The sequence below is a fragment of the Bos mutus genome, chromosome 3 (assembly GCF_027580195.1).
Source record: "Bos mutus isolate GX-2022 chromosome 3, NWIPB_WYAK_1.1, whole genome shotgun sequence".
Lineage (NCBI taxonomy): Eukaryota > Metazoa > Chordata > Mammalia > Artiodactyla > Bovidae > Bos > Bos mutus.
The window spans coordinates 38290460-38308578 of NC_091619.1; the positions used below are offsets into that span (position 1 = coordinate 38290460).

Sequence of the window (18119 nt, forward strand, 5' to 3'; positions counted from 1 at the left end):
GCGGAGATATAACTCCAGAAAGAATGAAGAGACAGAGCCAAAGCAAAAACAACACGCAGTTGTGGGTGTGACTGGTGATGGAAGTAAAGTCCGATGCTATAAACAGCAATACTGCCTAGGAACCTGGAATGTTAGGTCCATGAATCAAGGCAAATTGGAAGTGATCAATCAGGAGATGGTAAGAATGAACATCAACATTTTAGGAATCAGCAAACTAAAATGGACTGGAATGGGTGAATTTAACTCAGATAACCATTATGTCTACTACTGTGGGCAAGAATCCCTTAGAAGAAATGGAGCAGCCCTCATAGCCAACAAAAGAGTCCAAAATGCAGTACTTGATGCGGTCTCAAAAACGACAGAATGATCTCTGTTCTTTTCCAAGGCACACCATTCAATATCACAGTAATCCAAGTCTATGCCCTGACCAGTAATGATGAAAAGCTGAATTTGAAAGGTTCTATGAAGACTTACAAGACCTTCCAAAATTAACACCCCAAAAAAGATGTCCTTTTCATTATAGGGGACTGGAATGCAAAAATAGCAAGTCAAGAAACACCCAGAGTAACAGGAAAATTTGGCCTTGGAGTAAAGAATGAAGCTGGGCAAAGGCTAATAGAGTTTTGCCAAGAGAACACACTGGTCATAGCAAACACCCTCTTCCAACAACACAAGAGAAGACTCTACACATGGACATCACCAAATGGTCAACATGGAAATCAGATTGATTATACTCTTTGCAGCCAAAGATGGAGAAGCTCTACACAGTCAGCAAAAACAAGACCAGGAGCTGACTGTGGCTCAGATCATGAATTCCTTCTTGCCAAATTCAGACTTAAATTGAAGAAAGTAGGGAAACAGTGGAAGTCAGAAATAGATTTAAGGGACTAGATCTGATAGACAGAGTGCCTGATGAACTGTGGACAAAGGTTCATGACATTGTAGGGCAGACAGGGAGCAAGACCATCCCCAAGAAAAGGAAATGCAAAAAAGCAAAGTGGCTGTCTGAGGAGGCCTTACAAACAGCTGTGAAAAGAGAAGTGAAAAGCAAAGAAGAGGAAAGATATATCCATTTGAATGCAGGGTTCCAAAGAATAGCAAGGAGAGATAAGAAGACTTCTTCAGCAATCATTGTAAAGGAATAGAGGAAAACAATAGAAAGGCAAAGACCAGAGATCTTTTCAAGAATATTAGAGATACCAAGGGAACATTTAGAGAAGGCAATGGCAACCCACTCCAGTACTTTTGCCTGGAAAGTCCCATGGACAGAGGAGCCTGGTAGGCTGCAGTCCATGGGGTCGCTAGGAGTCGGACATGACTGAGCGACTTCATTTTCTCTTTTCACTTTCATGCATTGGAGAAGGAAATGGAAACCCACTCCAGTGTTCTTGCCTGGAGAATCCCAGGGACAGGGGAGCCTGGTAGGCTGCCATCTATGGGGTCGCATAGAGTTGGACACGACTGAAGCGACTTAGCAGCAGCAGCAAGGGAACATTTCATGCAAAGATGGGCTTGATAAAGGACAGAAATGGCATGGACCTAACAGAAGCAGAAGATACTAAAAGGTGGCAAGAATACAAGAACTGTATAAAATAGGTCTTCATGACTCAGATAATCACGATGGTGTGATCACTGACCTAGAGCCAGACATCCTGGAATGTGAAGTCAAGTGGGCCTTAGGAAGCATCAGTGCAAACAAAGCTACTGGAGGTGACAGAATTCCAGTTGAGCTATTTCAAATCCTGAAAGATAATGCTGTTAAAGTGCTGCACTCAATATGCCAGCAAATTTGGAAAACCCAGCAGTAGCCACAGGACTGGAAAAGTTAGTTTTCATTCCAATCCCTAAGAAAGACAATGCCAAAGAATGCTCAAACTACCACACAATGGCACTCATCTCACACGCTAGCAAAATAATGCTCAAATTTCTCCAAGCCTGGCTTCAGCAATACATGAACCGTGAACTTCCAGATGTTCAAGCTGGTTTTAGAAAAGGCAGAGGAACCAGAGATCAAATTGCCAACATCCACTGGATCAGTGAGAAAGCAAGATAGTTCCAGAAAAACATCCATTTCTGCTTTATTGACTATGGCAAAGCCTTTCACTGTGTGACTCAAAACAAACTGTGGAAAATTCTGAAAGAGATGGGAATACCAGACCACCTGACCTGCCTCTTGAGAAATCTGTATGCAGGTCAGGTTAGAACTGGACATGGAACAACAGACTGGTTCCAAATAGGAAAAGGAGTAGGTCAAGGCTGTATATTGTCACCCTGCTTCTTTAACTTCAATGCAGAGTACATCATGAGAAACGCTGTACTGGAAGAAGCACAATCTGGAATCAAGATTGCTCAGAGAAGTATCGATAACCTCAGGTATGCAGATGACACCACCCTTATGGCAGAAAGTGAAGAACAACTAAAGAGCCTCTTGATGAAGGTGAAAGAGGAGAGTGAAAAAGTTGGTTTAAAGCTCAACATTCAGAAAACAATGAATATGGCACTTGGTCCCATCCCTTCGTGGCAAATAGATGGGGAAACAGTGGAAACAGTGGCTGACGTTATTTTTGGGGGCTCCAAAAACACTGCAGATGGTGACTGAGGCCATGAAATTAAAGGACACTTACTCCTTGGAAGCAAAGTTATGATCAACTTAGACAGCATATTAAAAAGCAGAGACATTACTTTGCCAACAAATCTCCATTAGTCAAAGCTATGGTTTTTCCAGTAGTCATGTATGGATGTGAGAGTTGGACTACAAAGAAAGTTGAGCACCGAAGAATTGATGCTTTTGAACTATGGTGTTGGAGAAGACTCTTGAGAGTCCCTTGGACTGCAAGGAGATCCAACCAGTCCATCCTAAGGTAATCAGCCCTGAATGTTCATTGGAAGGACTGATGCCGAAGCTGAAACTCCAACACTTTGGCCACCTGATGCAAGGAACTGACTCATTTGATAAGACCCTGATGCTGGGAAAGATTGAAGGCAAGAGGAGAAGGGGACAACAGAGGATGAGGGGGTTGGACGGCATCAGCAACTCAATGGACATGAGTTTGAGTAAACTCCAGGAGTTGGTGATGGATAGGGAGGCCTGGTGTGCTGCAGTCCATGGGGTTGCAAAGAATCGGACATGACTGAGTGACTGAACTGAAACAGAAACATGTTATATATGGAAAATATACTTCAGATTTTGAAGAGTTAGTATGAAAAAGAATGTAAAAAATTTATTTGTATGATGAGATACTTTGTGATACACTGGGCTGTGCTGTGCTTAGTCACTCAGTTGCGCCTGACTCTTTGCGACCTCATGGACTATAGCCCGCCAGGCTCCTCTGTCCATGGGGATTCTCCAGGCAAGAATATTGGAGTGGGTTGCCATGCCTTCCTCCAGAGGATCTTCCTAACCCGGGGATCGTACCAGGTCTCCCCTATTACAGGAGGATTCTTTACCATCTGAGCAACCAGGGAAGCCCAATTAGGCTAGATAAAATTTTATTATTAACATTAAATCCCCTAGTTTCTTTTTATCTCTTTTAATATGGCTACTAAAACTTTTATATTACATATGTGGTTTTCATTATATTTCTATTGGACAGCACTGTTGTAGCACCTTTATCATATTAAGCCTGAGAAAGGACAAGTCCATGCACAAATACAAATAACAATAATAAAGTGAAAGACATAATCATTATTTTAAGAGACATGTGAGTAAGTGTTCTGGGATTCCATTTATAGGAAAATCCCTTGTGACTGACAGGAATAGAGGAATGTAAAATTGCCTTGCCTTATCATACTGTTCATGGGGTTCTTAACACAAGAGCTGAAGTGGTTTGCCCAAAGAATTGATGCTTTTGAACTGTGTTGTTGTAGAAGGCTCTTGAAGTCCCTTGGGTTGCAAGGAGATCAAACCACTCAATCCTGAAAGAAGTCAGTTGTGAATATTCATTGGAAGGACTGATACTGAAGCTGAAACTCTAATACTTGGCCACTTGATGCAAAAAACTGACTCATTGGAAAAGACCCTGATGCTAGGCAAGATTGAAGGCGGTAGGAGAAGGGGATGACAGAGGATGAGATGGTTGGATGACAAAACCGACTTAATGGACATGAGTTTGAGCAAGCTCCAGGAGCTAGTGGAAGGGGAGGCCTGGTGTGCTGCAGTCCATGGGGTCACAAAGAATCAGACACAACTGAGTGACTGAACTGAACTGACTGAAAACTGCCCTGAAGAATCAGTTTTATTTTAATGAAAAAAAAAATAAAGTGAAATGGTTTTTAAATAAGAAAAAAATGTGTATCAATTGTAGGAATTGGGCAAGGAGAATAGCAAGTCCCTTGGACTGCAAGGAGATCCAACCAGTCCATTCTAAAGGAGATCAGCCCTGGGTGTTCTTTGGAAGGAATGATGCTAAAGCTGAAACTCCAGTACTTTGGCCACCTCATGCAAAGAGGTGACTCATTGGAAAAGACTCTGATGCTGGGAGGGATTGGGGGCAGGAGGAAAAGGGGATGACAGAGGATGAGATGGATGGATAGCATCACTGACTCGATGGACGTGAGTTTGAGTGAACTGTGGGAGATGGTGATGGACAGGGAGGCCTGGGGTGCTGAGATTCATGGGGTTGCAAAGAGTCGGACATGACTGAGCGACTGAACTGAACTGAATATAGTTTTATAGAACACTGAATTAGAAGTGTTGGAGCAATAGGACTTAGTAAAATTATATTGAGAGTCTTGCAAAGTCAGGGAAAAGTAAGCAGACTTTCCTGAAAATTATGAGAAGCTACAGAAGGTTTTGCTTGTTTTTAAAATGGAATGTAACAAGATTAGAGTTTCTGGAGTATAGCAGATGGATTGGATTGGCAGGCAAAGAGAACTGGCAGGCAAAGATAGAAACTTATGCAGTAGTAAAACAGACTAGTGATGAAAAACCTGAACTAGGATTTCAGTAGTAAAATAAAAATTGGAGACTATGTACCAATAAGTGCCACCCAATGAATGACATTTGCCAGTATCCATATTTTTGTGGAATCTCTTCCTACATAGATTATGGAGTTGGTTTATAACTTGTTTTGTCCAGAGGGATATCAGCAAACAAGATACAGACACAGTCAGAAGTTTGATTGTCATCTGTACATCTCTTGAAAATCTGAGAACCATTGTGGTGCGATAACTGGGATAGAAGACCATGTGGAGAGATTTAAGTGGCCTGAGCCTTTCCAATCATGTGAGCTGACCTACCAGCTAACTGTAGTTGAACAATTGTTCCATAGCTAAATCAATAGAAGAACTACTTAGTCGACAAAGAGATATCTGAGACATAGTAAGTTATTATTGTTATTCAGCAATAATGAAATGATATAAAGGGGAGAGAGACAATAGATTTGTGTGTGTTAGTTGCTCAGTCGTGTTGACTCTTTGACACCATGGACTATAGCCTGCTAGGCTCTTCTGATCATAGAATTTTCCAGGCAAAATACTGGAGTGGGTTGGCATTTCCTTCTCTGGGGGATCTTCTAACCCAGGGATCAAACCTGGGTCTCCCATATTGCAGGGAGATTCTTTACTGTCGGGGCCACCAGGGAAGCCCAACAATACATTTGGTGGAGATAATTCTACAAAAATGGTAGCTAATCAAATGTAGGGGAATAGAGAAAAGGAAGAATCAAAGAGAACTCTATGATTTAAAGGTTAGTGACTCTATGATTTAAAAGTTAGTGAGTAGAACAATGACAATACTATTATTATTCATAGTGTAATCTAGAGGCAGACTTGGTTTAGGGACCCTGAAGAGTGATTATGGGATATATTGAGTTTACTGTATTAAAAAACACTAGATATGGAGAAAGAAGAGAGATTTGGCAGTTTTCAACAAAGAAATGATAGTTTCAGAAATGTCGCACAAAATATTTAACAACTGATTTAGCACAGACGCCAACCAATCAAAACAAATGCCATTATAAGCAACTAGCATGTATAGGCCAATGCACTCTGGTGGGATTATCAGACCTGGAGAGCTAGACTCTTGAAAGTTGACAAGATACCAATACGGATGTTGAATCCAGTGTTATAGCTTTGCAGTCTATATGACGGGTCAGCTAGGAGGGAACATATAAAGTTGCCTTCAAAGTAGGGAGAGGAGTTTAATTACCAAATAAATGTTTTCAATAACAAGAAAGGAAGGAAAATTTGCAAAGAGGACAAGAAACTAATTGAATATAGATGAATATTAGAAACAGAATAGCAAAGACTGAGTAGAGAGTGGATGACATAGCACTGATGGTGATAAAGAGTTGAGAGAGAAAAAGAGCATCATTTGAACTTCACACTTGACTCAAGGTTTCAAATATTAAAATGTAATGGTTAAGAATGAGACTTTAGGAGTTACACAAAATATAGTTTAAATCCTGACCTTGATGTTTATCAGCTGTGTGACCTTAAAATTTATCTATAAACTAGAAAAAAGCAATATGTACTGCATAGAGCTGTTATGATGATTAAACTGATCAATACATGTAAAGTTGTTATACCAGTGCATGGATACAGTAAAAGCTCAATGTATCAATATTTCATTGCTGTAATGCTATTATTATATTGTTATTTTTACTTCTGATGCTATTCAACTGCTAGAAACTCATGCTCTCATCCTACTTTCACTTTTCATCTTAAATATTGTCTTTCCATTCCACTCTTCCCAAATTCTCAAGTATTTCCTACATCTCAGAGTATTTTCATATCCCCCCAGAGGAACAGATGGTGATAAGAAGAAACTAGGAATGTTTTTCACTTGTAATTTTTCCCCATTTTCTTTTCTTTTTCTTTCTTTCCAGCTCTCTCTTTTTAAACCTCTTTAGAGGTTCTGGCAGACTACAAATTAGTTTTGTAAAAACTTCTCATCATTGCCTCATCAGTTATCTCTGAACTGTCCTTTAAACAACAAGCGTTTTTCACAAAGCATATAAAAATATTATTAGAATAAAGGATAACCTGCAGACACAATTTGGGGGATTTTATTAGTATTAGAGCATAGGTGGAGATATGAAAACATATAATAACTTTTACCAAGGATCAGCCATTGTCATATGTTTTCTCACGTAATCTTAATTTTCATCTAAGTTAAAGAATTATAAACTTCAGAGCAGAGACATTAAAACAGATATTTATATCTTGAAAAGTAAATACTGCAAATTCTTGACATCTTTGGCATTAATAATAAAACAGAAAAATAAGAACTTGAAGTAGTTTTTATATCTACTTCTATTGTTATTATAGTCTACTTGCTATTATAGTCTTTCTAAAGTGGTTCTACTCAGAGAAGCTATTCACAGTAATACTAGTATCAGTGCTCTGTTGCCCACACCTCATATTTTCTGGGTTGTTCTAAAAAGTGGAAATTTATTTTTATTTTAAAACTCTAATAGTTACTATAATTTACCAAATGACATGTCTTAGGAATTCCTAAAAAACATTAAATAGGATCTTTGATAATATTTTAACAAAGCAATATTCTTTAGGGAGCATTTATATTTGAAGTTTCAATAAAACATATCTAATGTTAAGAAGAAAAAAAGTTCTGTTTACTTAGACTTATCTACAAGGTTTATTCTCAGGATAAGTCACATGTAAAGATTAGAGAAATGAAGGTAAAGACAATCAAATTTACATACCACACTTATAAAATGAGAGAAACATTTTGAGCCACGGCCCAGATGCATTTCAACACAGAGTACATTTTGTGCTGCTGGATACTGAAACTTGAGTTGTCAACAAGTTTAAAATAGATTGTGAACTCTGAACGTATCAAAGCATATGACAGAAATCACTCATTTTGAGAAAAAAATGGAAGAACTATATGACACTCAAAACCATTTTAATAACTTACCACATCAACTTCCCTAAGTCAGTGGTCTCCCAAATCCATAGTTCAGTCTTTCCAATTATAAAACAACAAAATCACACAGTTCTGGTTTAGTTTTCTTTTCAGTTAGGAAAAAAAAAATCTGAATTCAGGATTTTATAGATTTCCTATACTCTTCTTTTCAAGAGGTGCTCTTACAATCCTGCTCAAAGTCTCCAAATCTAATTTGTACAAAAAGTATACTCTGAGCTCCACATGACACCAGATTTGGCCACTCTGCCTCCTGCTTCCTGAGCAAACTGTTGACTTCCCTCCCCCAGCTCAGTTTGCTCCCCTGCCTCCTCTTCTAATGACACCACGCCTTTTCAGTTGCTTACTTTCTATTTGTTTTCCTTTCTCATTCTCAATATCCTCTCCCAATCTCAATCAGTCTTTTTTTCCCTGATCCATTTATATAAATCTATGGTGGGGTACTTTTTGTTAAAATAACCTTAAAGACACAGATTAGAGTATAATTGTGTCAAATTAGTTAAGTGTAAGTAGACTATAAACAAAATCTCTAAACTGGAAATCTAATTTTGAATCCAAGCTTTGCCATTTACTATGTGAAGCTTAGAGAAAACATTAAAATCTGTAGATTGCATTTAGGTCTTCATCTGAAAAATGAGAATACTAGTACTGTTGATAAATATGATAAAATTTCAAAAAATTACAACTAACGATGTGCATCAAGTATTACTATGTGCCTTTTCCATGTATTATCACTTTGACTCCTCACAGATATATAAATTCAGGATAGAATTATGATTATACTCAGTCTTTAAAGAAGAAACCTGAGAAACTAAGAAATGGAATAATGCAGTTTGTCCATGATTATATTTTAGTAAATGTTGACACTGAAATCCAAAACCAAGTGATCTATTAATAACACTGCAGTGAGTTTTTATCACAATTCAGTCTTTTTAATCTCCCTCATTGGGTGGTTCTAAAAAATCAAACAAAAAATTATATGTGACAATATCTTAAAATATGGAAATTTCTGTTTAGTTAATATGTTCAGAAGATTATAGAAATAGTAAGAGTTATTCCAAAATTTCCTATTTTTTCTTTCATTCTAAATAAAAATTAATACTTCTGTTAGTTTTTATTTCTGGTATTATACGTTGCTTATAAATATTCAGTGCTCCTCCCTGCAGGTGAAATATACACCCCTGTCCTATTGAATTCAGGTGTGCTCATGTGATTTGCTTTGGCAATGAAATGCAAACAGAAGTAACGTTTTACTTTGAGGCTTCTATGATTGTAAAACATGTGTCAAGATGATTTTCTGTGACAGATTATAAAGTGACTAATATGAAGAATCCCCTTGTTAATCTGAGATGAACATGAGAGAAAAACTTTGTTACTATAAGGCACTGAGAATTTTTAGTTGTTACTACAGCATAACCTATTCTCTCCTGAGTGATACAACCACTGCTGCTGCTGCTGCTGCTAAGTCGCTTCAGTCCTGTCCGACTCTGTGTGACCCCACAGACGGCAGCCCACCAGGCTCCCCCGTCCCTGGGATTCTCCAGGCAAGAACACTGGAGTGGGTTGCCATTTCCTCCTCCAATGCATGAAAGTGAAAAGTGAAAGTTAAGTCGCTCAGTCATGTCTGACTCTTAGCGACCCCATGGACTGCAGCCTACCAGGCTCCTCTGTCCATGGGATTTTCCAGGCTAGAGTATTGGAGTGGGGTGCCATTGCCTTCTCCCGATACAACCACTAAATTCCCTTAAGATCTTTGATTTATAAAATATTCTTAAATGACATTTTCTTTCTCTTGGAATATAAGAAGTCAAGGGAAGGATAAACCATAAGATCAGAGAATGTTAACATTGAGAGAGATTATTGGAAAAAACTAGTCCAGTGGTTTCTAGATTTTCAGTAATAACCAAAATTTCAAAATATATATATATATTTAATATAAAATCATGAAATTATAGATTTATAAAAAATCTGCCATTAATACATTGTTCTTGTCCTACTTTTGGTCATTTTAAAACACTTATCTAATCATTTTATTGATGTAGAAAATAAGAACTAAGAGCAAGACAAGCAGCATTAACACTAGATAAATAACCACTCTAAAAAGGAGCAAAACTGACATGATATCAGCATCATGGTGGTATGAATTGTTCCTTTTTTTCCTCTCCCATTTGACTTATAACTAATTGGACATCCATAACCAAACAAAAGTCCTCTGAATTTTTTATACAGGACACTTAGAAGATTTCTACCCTCCTATAGGTAGATAGGGCCTCAAAGAGGGCTACAGATCCAAGGGAATGGATGAGTCTGCCCCACTCTCATTTGCTCCAATTGGGAGAAGTATAACCTGGAGAACGCACAATTGGGTGGACCCTCACTAGAGACAGAATTTGCGGAGGTCCAGCCAGCTTGATGAGGGAACCCAGCATGCCACTGGAGCAGGACTGAGACATGGTTGTAGGTAGAGGAGAAGGAAGAACTTGCTGAGGCAGCTCTCCTTTCCAAGGTAACCCTTAAATGACACTGGGCTTTTGGCAGTGGAAGTAGCTACCTCTGTGTTAGAGGAGGAGGAGAAAAACAAAAGTGGTGAGTGACAAATTGACCACATGCAAGGTCCCATTTTTCCCTAGTAGATCTGGAGTTCTGTGGAGTGACTTCTATGATGGGAAGGAGGGGAGGAAAGGAAAAGGGGCAGATAAGATAAAGGCATTGAAGGAACCTATTTCCTACTATCTGCTTCAGGATCCTTGAATTCCCTAACTCTAGGATTCCCCTATCAAGCATTGGCACCCTCAAAATCTCAGTTGCTAAACCTAAGCAAGCCTACCCCCATTTTGATGCCAACTCTTTTTAAAGTCCCAAGCACAGTCCCAAGAGCCAGCAAAACTTGAGCTACAGTGCCTCCTTCTGGAAAACAAAAGAAAGCTTTCTAATTGTCAGCCTACTGAGCTGTAACAGCCCAAGTAAGCAATTCTTAGCTGAGAAATTATTTGCTGCTTCAACTGTGAAAGCAGAGGCACATATGTCAAACATGAAAAATCAAGGAAATATGGTATCACAAGGAGAAAATAATAATTCTCCAGGAACTGAACTCAAAGGCATAGAATACTGAGATCTGATAAAGAATTCAAAGTAGCTATTATGAAGAAATTCAATAAGCTATAAGAAAACTCAGAAAGGAAAGTCAATGAATTCCGGAACAAAATTAATGACTAGAAGGAATTGTTTACCAAATAAGCTGAATTTTTAGGAACCAAACAGAAATTCTGAAGCTGAATAAACCCATAAATAAAATAAAGAAGTCATTAGACAGCAAAGGTAACAGAACAGATTAGATGAAAGAAAGAATAAGTGACTGCGAAGATAAGAATTTAGAAATGATCCAGTTAGAAGAACTATGATCATTTTTTAAATAAAGAAACACTATGAACCCTAAGAATTTAATCAGAGAAGCAAATATAAGAATAATTGGTATACCAGATGGAGGAGAAAGGTAAAAGGGGGCAGGGAATTTATTTGAAAAATAATAGCTGAGAACTTTTCAAACTTGGGGAAGGAATTAGACATACACATTCATGAAGGTAATAGAACAGCCTATTATCTCAATATCAAAATCTTTCCAATACACATTCAATGAAAACTGTTAAAAAAAATCAATGATAAAGAAAGAATCCTAAATTTAGCCAGAGAAAAAAGGAACATGATCTACAAAGGAACTCTGTTAGACTATCAGTGGATTTCTCACAAGAAACTCTACAGGCCAGGAAGGAATGACATGATACATTAAATATGTTGAAAGATTAAAAATTGTCACTAGAATACTTTATCAGGCAAAGTTATCCTTCAGATATAACGAAGAAATAAATTACCAACTCAATGGACCTGAGTTTGAGTAAGCTCCGGAAGTTGGTGATGGACAGGGAAGCCTTGTGTGCTGCAGTCCATGGGGTCACAAAAAATTGGATACAAGTGAGTGACTGACACTGTTTCCACTGTTTCCCCATCTATTTCCCATGAAGTGATGGGACCAGATGCCATGATCTTCATTTTCTGAACATTGAGCTTTAAGCCAACTTTTTCAGTCTCCACTTTCACTTTCACCAAGAGGCTTTTGAGTTCCTCTTCACTTTCTGCCATAAGGGTGGTATCATCTACACATCTGAGGTTATTGATATTTCTCCCGGCAATCTTGATTCCAGCTTGTGCTTCTTCCAGCCCAGCATTTCTCATGATGTACTCTGCATAGAAGTTAAATAAGCAGGGTGACAATATACAGCCTTGACGTACTCCTTTTCCTATTTGGAACCAGTCACTGTAGATGGTGACTGCAGCCATGAAATTAAAAGACGCTTACTCCTTGGAAGGAAAGTTATGACCAACCTAGATAGCATATTGAAATGCCGAGACATTACTTTGCCAACAAAGGTCCGTCTAGTCAAGGCTATGGTTTTTCAGTGGTCATGTATGGATGTGAGAGTTGGACTGTGAAGAAAGCTGAGCATCAAAGAATTGATGCTTTTGAAATGTGGTGTTGGAGAAGAAATGTGGTGTTGGAGAAGACTCTTGAGAGTCCCTTGGACTGCAAGGAGATTCAACCAGTCCATTCTGAAGGAGATCAGCCCTGGGATTTCTTTGGAAGGAATGATGCTAAAGCTGAAACTCCAGTACTTTGGCCACCTCATGCGAAGAGTTGATTCACTGGAAAAGACTCTGATGCTGAGAGGGATTGGGGGCAGGAGGAGGAGGGGACGACAGAGGATGAGATGGATGGATGGCATCACTGACTTGATGGACGTGAGTCTGAGTGAACTCCAGGAGTTGGTGATGGACAGGGAGGCCTGGCGTGCTGCGATTCATGGGGTCACAAAGAGTCGGACACGACTGAGTGACTGAACTGAACTGAACTGAAAGGCTTTCCTATACAAACAAAAGCTGAAGTCACTAGACCTGACTTACAAGAAATGCTAAAAAAGCTCTTCAAGCTGAGATGGAAAGATGCAACTAGTGACACAAAGACATCTGAAAATATGCAATACTTCAGTAAAGATGAAAAATAAAAGATCACATTTATAAAACTATATTATACAGGTGTGTTAACCATTCAATTATAGTATAAAGGTGGAATGAAAAAGCATTAAAAATAACTCTAGCTAGTATAATTTGGTAATGAATACACAGAAAAAAATTAGAAAATTGTGATATCAAAAATATAAAAGGAGTAAACTGATGGAATATTTATATATGAGAAAAGAAAAGTTCCTATCAGGATAAAAAAAAAAAGACTGTTTTATTCCCATGAGATGTTTTATGTAAGCTTCAGGATAACCAAACAGCAAAAATCTACAATAGACACAAAATATAAAAAGAGGGACTGAGAAAATCACTAGGGAAAGCCACCAATTTACAAAGGTAGGTAAAAACAGAGGGAAAAGAAAAAAATAGAGATGAAATATAAGCAGACAGCAAATAATAAGATAACTGTAGTAAGTCCTTTCATATCAATAATCACTCTAACTGTAAAGATATTGAATTCATGGATCAAAAGGCAGAGTGGGCTGGGGAAAACAAGCCCTAACTGTATGCTGCCTATAGGAGACTTATTTCATGTCTAAAGACATACATAGGCTCAAAGTGAAGGGACAGAAGAAAATATTCCAAGTAAGTTACCCATATTTATATAAGACAAAATAGACTTAGAGACAAAAACAGGAACAAGCAACAAAGAAGGTTATAATATAATGACAAAGAGTTCAATACTTCAAGAAGATGTAACAACTGTAAATATACATGAAACCAACAACAGAGCACTAAAATATATTAAGCAAATGGAAAATGACAACAGTACAATCGTAGGGTACTTTAAGATGCTACTGTAAGCAATGGAGAGGTCATACAGACAGAAAATCAAAAGGAAAACAATGGATTGAACCAAACTTTAGAACAAATGGACCAAACAGACATTTATAAAACATTCCACCCAATAGTAGCAGAATACATTCCTCTCAGGTGAACACAGAATCTCCAGGATAGATCATATGATAGGATTTAAAACAAACTTTAGCAAATTTAAGAAGACTGAAATCATACCAACTGTCTTGTATGACCAGAATGGTATGAAGTTGAAATCTACAAGAGAAAAGCTGTAAAGTCTACAAATATGTGGAAGCTGAACAAAACATTTCTGAATAACCAATGAGCAGAAGAAGAAATCAAAAGGAAAATTAAAAATTATCTTGGGAGAAGAACAAGAGGGCAGAAGAGTAGGTGGACCTAGAGTACATCTCTCTCCAAGGATACATCAGGAATACACCCTCAGACACAGAAGTGCATGGAGAACACCAGCTGTGAGTGGACAGTAGTACCTGAGCAGAGGAAAATAATATACAGAACCATCCAAAACTCTGTAGGACGAAGGAACTAGGGGGAAAAACAGGAGTGTTAGTAGCACTGGACCTGCCCTCGGCGGATGGGGGAACTAAAGCAAGGGTCTGATCCCCACATCAGGGCAACTGTCTGAGTTAGAGGAGAAACATTTATGGCTGAGAGTGAAACAGCTGATCTGTAGCAGCCTAAATGGAATGACAATCAGATAGTCCTTGCCAGTCATACATACTACAAACAAGAATTAGGGGCCCCTGGAAGGTGCAGTGGCTGGGAGTTGGAGTTTGGGGAATGTGGAGCAATCCCAGGGTGAGAGCTGCTGTTGACTGAGGAGAGACAGATCGAGGGATGGGAGAGAGGAGATCATGGTGGGATATGCCTGTGGAAGAAAGCCAGGCAGCCATGAAAGCAAGGCGATACTGCTGAGTCATCCATAGGGAGTGGAGCCATCACCATAGCCTCTCTCTCTCCACATGCCAGCATCAGCAGCTGAACAATAGAGAAGCTAGCCCATCAAACACCTGAGGCACTGAACTACAAGGTAGGACCCCACCCAGGGTGCTCCTTTAAGTGACTGATGTGCTGAACTACAGAGTAGGATCCCACCCAGGGAGCCCCTTTAAGGGCCTGATGTGCTGATCCACAGAGTAGGAGCCCAGTCAGGTGGGCCCCCTCTATGTGCCTGATGCTCCAAACAACAGAGAAGGACCCCAGGCAAGGGAGTCCTCTAAGTACCTGAACAGGCGGAGCTATGGAGAAAGACTGGCCAAAGAGGCCTTCTGATCGCCAGCTACAAGGGGCTCAGAAAAAGACTCTGACAGGGCCATAACTCCTGCAGTAGAGGCAGTCCGTGTTCCTGCACACTTGGTGCTGCTAGGTCCCTGCAACCCAAGCAGCTGTGCCACCTTCACACTCAACTCTTATTGGGGCATAGGTGTCACAGGCAAAAAAAGAGTCTTGAGTCTATGCATGAAGGGTTGCTTCAGTCATGTCCGACTCTTTGCCACCCTATAGACTGTGGCCTACCAGGCTTCTGTCAGGGAGGGGGATTCTCCAGGCAAAAACACTGGAGCATATTGGCCAATACTGGTTGCCATACCCTTCTAGACCAGTATATTTCCTGCTGCCCTAGCCACCAACTCCCCTGAGTACCTGGTGATGCCAGAACCCCTGCAACCCAAGCAGCTGTACCACCTCCACATCTGGCCCTCACAGGGGCAAACCCAAGTCCTCCAGGGCAGCCTCAGGAGCAAACCCCAGTGGACAACCCACATGCAGAGGTGGAAATAAAACCATAATTGAAACCCAGGGGCAGTGTGGCTAAGGAATAAGACACAAAACCTTCGCACCAGCTGTACAAACTGCAGATTAAATCCACACGATCAACTAGGCAGACTCTGTGTCTATGGAATATATAAAAGCTCATTGAGAGTGCCCACAAAAGAAAATGCACTAGTTCTGATAGCTGTGGACATTGGAAGAAAGATCACATAGGTGTAAGGACAGATTAGAATCTGAGCTGACAGCAGTGACTCAAGAAAAACATTTATTATTCTTATGTTTTGATTTGCTTGATAGATTCTTTTGTATTTTTTTCTCCCCCCACCCCATGTTATAGTTGTTGATTTTATTGGCATTATGAAATCTAATTAAGCTTTTGAGCTTTTTCTTTTCTCGATCACATTTTTTTTTAAATTGTTGTTATAAAACTGCCTCTGTGTTGGGGTTTTGTAGTTCTGTGTTTTCCTTATTTCTTTCTCTTTTTTAATTATTTAAACCTATTATTATTTTTTCTACATTTATTCCTTTGTTTGCTTTTCTTACTGTTTTTGCCCCTTGCAATTAATCTTTAATGTATGTAAATCTTCATCTATCTCTATTTAGCTTTGCATATCTGTTCTTTCTTTCCTTTCCTCTCAACATTGTTAGTTTTATTCCATTGCTTTATTCCCCAATTGGCACCTTGCTGTAGTTTTGTTTTCCAGTTTGTGTTTTAGTTAGTTTTGTTCTGGTAGGTATAATTTTTGGTTTCCTTTGTTCACCGGGTTGATCTATTGTACTTTATTTTTGTTGGACAGTTTTGATTTTGCTTATGGGTGTATATGTATATGCGAATATGCAGTCACACTTTTTGTTGTTATAAACCTTGGTGTCTACATTGGGCTTTTGCAGTTCTGTGGAGTTTTCCTTCCCCCTCCCCTTTTTTCTTTCTTCTTCCATTTTTTTTCTTTTCTCTTTTTATATTTTTAATTTTTAAAAAAAACCTATTATATTTTTTGGTACATTTATTACTTCGTTTGCCTTTCCTACTGTTCTTTTCCCCTTACAGTTAATCTTTAATATATATAAATCTTCTTCATCTACCTCTATTTAACTTTGCATATCTGTTCTTTCTTTCTTTCCTCTCTTCTCAATGTATTTGTTAGTTTTGTTTTGATTGCTTTATTCCTCACTTGGCACCTTGTTTAGTTTTGTTTTCCATTTTTGTGCTTTGTGCCTTAGTTAATTTTGTTCTTAAGTAGTAAATACAATTTTTGATTTAATTTGTTCGCCAGGTCAATCTGCTGTACTTTATTTTTGGTGGACTGTATTCACTTTGCTCAAGGGTGTATATGTGTATCTTCCATTATTTTAATTATTATTTCCCTGATTTTGTAACTGCCATTTGTCTGGGGTTCATCTTTGGTTTCTCATTGTTGGATATTTGTTTTAATCTCACTTAATGCCATAAAAAATCATTTGTGGAATTTTTGTTCCTGACCAAGATCAAGCCCTGAGCCTTTGGAGTGGGAACACTGACTCCAAGACCCAAGACTGCCAGAGAACTAACCCTAGGGAGTACCAAATAGTGAGAACTCACACAAAGGAAACCACTTGAATACAAGACCTGGTCACCCAACCACCAGTAGCACCCTGTGAAGGATGCCTCATCTAAACAACAAACAAAACAAAAATACAAACACAATCATTAGCAGACAGGATTGCCACCTCACTCAGGCATGGTCATCAGAGGAAAAACAAACAAACAAACAAAAACTCCACACAAATGTCACCCTATAGGGAGCTTACACAAACCACTGGGACAACCTTAGGCATGCAAAAAGCAAAAGGAAGAAAGAATTTAACCTTGAAGCCTGTGAAAAGGGGACTTCAAACAATAGGTTAAAAAAATAATGAAAAGGCAGAGAAATACTACATAAATGAAGGCACAAACTAGAAATACAGAAGTCCAAATAAATGAAGAGTAAATAGGCAAACTGCCTGAAAAATAATTCAAAATAATGATAGTTAATATGATCAAAAACCTTGAAAACAAAATGGAGAAAATGCAAGAATCAAGTAACAAAGACCTAGAAGAATTAAAGAATAAATATACAGAATCAAACAAAACAATTACTGAAATTAAAAATACTCCATAAGGAATCAATAGCAGAATATCTGAAGCAGAAGAACGAATCAGTGAAGATAAAATGGTGGAAATAATTGCTAAAGAGCAGACTAAAGTAAAAAGAATGAAAAGAGCTGAGGACAGTGTCAGAGATCTCTGGGACCATATGAAATACACCAATATTCAAATTGCAGGGGTGTCAGAAGAAGAGAAAAAGAAAGGTTATGAGACAATTTTTGATGAGATTATAGTTTAAAATTTCCCCAACATGGAAAAGGAAATAGTCAATCAAGTCCAAGAGGCACAAAGTGTCCCTTACAGGATAAACCCAAGGAGAAACATGCCAAGACACATACTAATGAAATTAACAAAGACTAAACACAAAGAATATTAAAAGCAGCAAGGAAGAAGCAACAAGTAACGTACAAGGAAAATTCATATGCTTAACAGCTAATTTTCAGCAGA

The 18119-nt window shown here is 38.6% G+C and overlaps 1 protein-coding gene across 2 annotated transcripts in view; it reads right to left on the reverse strand.

The window, feature by feature from the left end:
• Positions 1-18119, reverse strand: part of LOC102275430 (alpha-amylase 2B) — a 76144-nt gene that overhangs the window by 17447 nt on the left and 40578 nt on the right. Inside the window, exon 1 of one of the 2 annotated variants that reach the window (XM_005897949.2) lies at positions 7880-8155. The exons of the other annotated variant lie outside the window; for it this stretch is intronic. The gene's annotated coding sequence lies outside the window, so the exon portion shown is untranslated. Of the gene's footprint in view, positions 1-7879; positions 8156-18119 lie in introns of those variants that run through there. 2 annotated transcript variants of the gene reach the window in all.